Raw genomic sequence first — 6000 nt, 5'->3', positions numbered from 1 at the left:
GGATGGAATAATGGGGGAGGTGATGATCAGTCTTACTTCTTGGGGGAAGTGTTTTTGAGTCTGTTGGTCCTGGCATGGATTCAACGTAGCCTCCTCCCTGATGGGAGTGGGACAAGTAGGGATCCTTCATGATGTCACTGGCCTTTTTCTGGCATCTTTCTCTATATACGTCCTTGATGGCAAGTAGGCTGGTGCCGGTGATAACATAAAAGGGGTACATGCAGGGTTTTATTAATTTACTCTGCACACCATCTAGTATAAATAAGAGTCCATCCCGCTGTTATAAGGCTACTGAATAGAGCCATAGTGCAATAAGATGGGCTCTTGACTTCAAAATCTACCTTGTTATGGCTTTGCATCTTCTTGTCTGTCTGCACTGCACTTTCTCGGTGACTGTAATGCTTCACTCTGTACTCATTTTTTGCAGCAGAGTTGCAGCATGGAACAGGTCCCTCCACTCCAATCCCACGAGCCCTACCACCCGGCAATCCACCCTAGCCTTATCACAGGACAATTTACAATGACCAAGTAACCTAATAAACAGTACATTTTGGCCTGTGGGAGGAAACTAGAGCACCCAGAGGAAACATACTTTGGTCACAGGGAAAATGTGCAAACTCCTACAGACAAGGTCAGAATTGAACTCCAAATTCTGATGCCCTGAGCTGTAATGGTGTCACCACCGTGGTGCTCATTCTCTTGTCGTTTTCCCTTGTACTACCTCAAAGCACTGATGTAATGAGTTGATCTGTATGGATAGTACGCAAAACAAAATTTTGACTCTACCTCAGTACATGTAATAATAATAAAACAATTTACCAATTTACTCAATTCAATTTACTTTTCCCCGTGACCAGTATCTAACAACAATGGGCCATAGGTTTAAGGCGAGGAGCAAGAAGGTTAGAGGGGACCTTGGTACACATGACAATAATTAACCAATTACCAATATAAATCAATACAGACGAGATCTGTTTTGTGAGATGACTTAGTCACCTTAAAATTTATCTTTAGAAGCTTATGCATTAGTTGGCATTAATAGTTAGCCATCCACCAAATAAACCAAAGTGGTGGATGTGTGGAACCAGGGGTAGTGGTAGAAGCAGATACATCAGAGGCATTTAAGAAACTATTAGGCTGGGACATGGATAATGGATAAATGGAGGGTTATGTAGGATGAGGTATATTCAAGATTGTTAATGTCATTTACAGTACACAAGTATAAAGGAGAATGAAATAATTGTTACTCTGGATCTGATGCAGCACAAAAGAAAACACAATAAGAAGAAGAATACAGTAATAATAAAAACACAATAAATATAAATATATAAGATAGCTTAAATCCATAGATGATTACAGGTCCATGAAGTGATATGAAGCACAGGGGTGAGAGTCTGTGCAGAAGGTGACTGACAGGAAATGACAAAGTAGTGGTGGCTGAGGGTGTGGAGGTGTTGGTTAGTGGGTGGAGGTGTTATTCAGCCTCAGTAACTATTTTGAGTCTGGTGGTCTTCGCAAGGGTGTTACGTAGCATTCTCCCTGATGGTGTGAATGGTGAGATTGTGGAGAATGCACAAGTACATTTTGTGCTGGTGCAGTGGAAAACTTACTTACAGCAACATCACAGGCACGCAACATCAGAGAAGCGACATTCATAAGAAATATTTAATCACAAACAAGTTTTAAAAGAAATAAGTCAAATAGAACAAAAAGAGTGAAGCCCATTTTAGTGCAAAGTGGTCAAAGTCATTGAGTGTTGAGGCCCCTTGATAAGGTACAATTAAGGTTGTGCAGGTTTGATCAGGAACTGAATGGTCGAAGAGAAGTGGCTATTCTTCTAATAGTGTGAGAGTTCAGGCTTTGGTACTGTCCTAATGAAGGGTCTCGGCCTGAAATGCTGACTGTTTCTTCATTTCCATAGATGCTGCCTGACCAGGGAAGGTAGTGCACCCGTGGCTGACAAGGGAAATTAGGGATAGTATCAAGTCCAAAGAAGAAACATATAAATTAGCAAAAAAAAAGCGGCACACCTGAGGACTGGGAGAAATTCAGAGACCAGCAGAGGAGGACAAAGGGTTTAATTAGGAAAGGGAAAAAAGATTATGAGAGAAAGCTGGCAGGGAACATAAAAACTGACTGTAAAAGCTTTAACAGATATGTGAAAAGAAAAAGATTGGTCAAGACAAATGTAGGTCCTTTATAGTCAGAAACAGGTGAATTGATCATGGGGAACAAGGACATGGCAGACCAATTGAATAACTACTTTGGTTCTGTCTTCACTAAGGAGGACATAAAAATAATCTTCCAGAAATAGTAGGGGACCGAGGGTCTAGTGAGATGGAGGAACTGAGGGAAATACATGTTAATAGGGAAGTGGTGTCAGGTAAATTGAAGGGATTAAAGGCCGATAAACCCCCAGGGCCAGAGGGTCTGCATCCCAGAATGCTTAAGGAAGTAGCCCAAGAAATAGTGGATGCATTAGTGATAATTTTTCAAAACTCTTTAGATTCTGGATTAGTTCCTGAGGATTGGAGGGTAGCTAATGTAACCCCACTTTTTAAAAAAGGAGTGAGAGAGAAACCGGGGAATTATAGACTGGTTAGCCTGACATCAGTGGTGGGGAAAATGCTGGAGTCGGTTATCAAAGATGTGATAACAGCACATTTGGAAAGAGGTGAAATCATCGGACAAAATCAGCATGGGGATTTGTGAAAGGAAAATCATGTTTGACGAATCTTATAGAATGTTTTGAAGATGTAACTAGTAGAGTGGATAGGGGAGAGCCAGTGGATGTGGTATATTTAGATTTTCAAAAGGCTTTTGACAAGATCCCACACAGGAGATTAGTGTGCAAACTTAAAGCACACAGTATTGAGGGTATGGTATTGATGTGGATAGAGAATTGGTTGGCAGACAGGAAGCAAAGAGTGGGAGTAAACGGGACCTTTTCAGACTGGCAGGCAGTGACTAGTGGAGACCCGCAAGGCTCAGTGCTGGGACCCCAGTTGTTTACAATATATATTAATGATTTAGACAAGGGAATTAAATGCAGCATCTCCAAGTTTGCGGATGACATGAAGCTGGGCAGCGGTGTTAGCTGTGAGGATACTAAGAGGATGCAGGTGACTTGGATAGGTTAGGTGAGTGGGCAAATTCATGGCAGATGCAATTTAATGTGGATAAATGTGAGGATAAAAACAGGAAAACAGATTATTATCTGAACGGTGGCCGATTAGGAAAAGGGGAGGTACAACGAGACCTGGGTGTCATTGTACACCAGTCATTGAAGGTGGGCATGCAGGTACAGCAGGTGGTGAAAAAGGCAAATGGTATGTTGGCATTCATAGCAAAAGGATTTGAATACAGGAGCAGGGAGGTTCTACTGCAGTTGTACAAGGCCTTGGTGAGATCACACCTGGAGTATTGTGTGCAGTTTTGGTCCCCTAATCTGAGGAAAGACATTCTTGCCATAGGGGGAGTACAGAGAAGGTTCACCAGATTGATTCCTGGGATGGCAGGACTTACATATGAAAAAAGACTGGATCGACTAGGCTTATACTCATTGGAATTTAGAAGATTGAGGGGGGATCTTACTGAAATGTATAAAACTCTAAAGGGATTGGAAGGCTCGATGCAGGAAGATTGTTTCCGATGTTGGGGAAGTCCAGAACGAGGGGTCACAGTTTAAGGATAAAGGGGAAGCCTTTTAGGACCGAGATGAGGAAAAACTTCTTTACACAGAGAGTGGTGAATCTGTGGAATTCTCTGCCACAGGAAACAGTTGAGGCTGATTCATTGGCTATATTTAAGAGGTTAGATATGGCCCTTGTGGCTACAGGGATCGGGGGTACGGAGAAAAAACAGGTACAGTGTGCTGAGTTGGATGATCAGCCATGATCATACTGAATGGCAGTGCAGGCTTGAAGGGCCGAATGGCCTACTCCTGCACCTATTTTCTATGTTTCTACCTGCTGAATTCCTTCACCATTGTGTGTGTGTGTGTGTGTGTGTGTGTGTGTGTGTGTGTGTGTGTGTGTGTGTGTGTGTGTGTATGTATATTCTGTAAGGTTATATTTTGTAATTCCAAAACATCAAATTAGTTGAAACCAAAGACAAGGAGGTGGAAATGTGTATTTTAATACCATAAGACCATAAGATATAGGAGCAGAAGTAGGCCATTCAGCCCATCGAGTCTGTTCCACCATTCAATCATGGGCTGATCCAATTTTTCCAGTCATCTCCACTGCCCTGGCTTCTCCCCATACCTATTGATGCCCAAAAAAAGTTACATTTTTCCTTTAGCAAGGCACACACATATGACGTAGTGGAATGATGATGTATGTCACTCATACTACTGTATTATGTATAACATGTAATGAATTATTTAAATAAACATATATACACACACTATATTATATAATATATGTTACTCACAGCATTGTAAATTTTAAATTGTCCTATTCAGGCCTAACCATTTAATCGCTATTGAGGCTTTCCTACTTTTGAGAGATAATGTCTTTGCTGACAGGTTGGTGGGGGGGTGGGGGTCACTCTGCTTGGCAGGTGTGACTTGAGGCTGTGAAACAATCTCAGGTTTTGGGGCCTTCTCTATGGTGATTGTAGGAGTCGAATCTGTGATTGCAGGAAATGGTTCTGACAGCTCTTGGTGCCTTACTTTTGGAAATGTTGGCATCCCAAACAGTGCATGGCAAACTGCTCAATCTGCTAATCTACCCCAGGCCACCAGACAAAGCTTTGAGACAATGCTTCCTTTTCATTTCATTTTGACCACACCTAGATGACTGGTATATAGTTCCTCCAACACTTTAGCTCTTAGCTTTAATGATACAACTCTCAATCCCCACTTAAGGCTATCCCCGTCAAGGGCAAGTTCATCCTGGTGCTGGTAAAAATAGGGGAACTGGGATTTCCAGCCCTTTGGGGTGGCTCTGCAGACCTGAGATAGTGCTGGGTCTTTTCTGTTGGATCATCTCTGCTGCAATGGGAAGACTTCCAATTTGTGTTAAGGAGAATGCATCAAGAAAGTCCTCTTCAGTAAATTTTTCAGGTATTTCCTTTTCCAAGAGTAAACAGGACAATCCATCAGCATTACCATGAGTTGTTGTCCTCTTGAATTTGATCTTGTAATTGTACCTCCCAAGGAACAGGGCCTATCTCTGCATTATCACTCATGACAAGTGACAAGACTGCACCCAATATTCCCTCTAATTTGTTATGACCAATTCATGCAAAAATCTTGTGATGTGCAATTTTTTGCCCATTGACAACAACAAGTGTGCATCAAATAATTTCTTCAATATAAACAGTATAATTAAGGCAGTTCTAAGACCTGCAGACAAATCATCGCAAACTCCACATTGTCAACACTATCTGCATCAGAAATAGAAAAAGGAAATGTGATTGTGTACGACTGTGAAGTATACTTAACATGCCATTGAGGTAGAGGGTGACAAGCTTTTGTGCGCAGTTTAAATCCTTTGTGCACTGGTGACAAAAGAGAACATTGACTGCACCTACACCAAAAGGCGCAGCATCACAGGCAAGCTTCACTGGATGATGTGGATCATAATGTGCGAGCACAGTGCCTGGGTCACCAGTTCCTTTACCTTTTTTAAAAGCCATCTGACACTGTTTAGTCCATTGCTAGTTCTTCTCAATCTGTAGTAATAAGCTCAAGGGTGGAGCCCAGTAGCCAGGTTTGGCAGGAAGCAGTTATCGTAATTGACAAATTCTAAGAAGTACCACTACTGTGACACATCCTTTGGCCTTGCAGCATCCACTTTCTTGAACTTGCTTGAATTTTCTCAGCACACTTGTCTAATTCCTGTGTGACCACTGTAAGTGTTGGCCAGTTTAAAGAATTCACACTTGTAGTGTCATGTCCTGAGCCCATAATCTTCTAATCTTTTAACACTGTCTTGAGATTTTGGAGATGTTCCTTGTCATTCATATTGGTAACAATTATGTCATCCAGGTAAC

Source organism: Hypanus sabinus, chromosome 11, assembly GCF_030144855.1.
Source record: "Hypanus sabinus isolate sHypSab1 chromosome 11, sHypSab1.hap1, whole genome shotgun sequence".
In the NCBI taxonomy this organism is placed as follows: domain Eukaryota; kingdom Metazoa; phylum Chordata; class Chondrichthyes; order Myliobatiformes; family Dasyatidae; genus Hypanus; species Hypanus sabinus.
Note: the sequence above shows the minus strand (reverse complement) of the source record.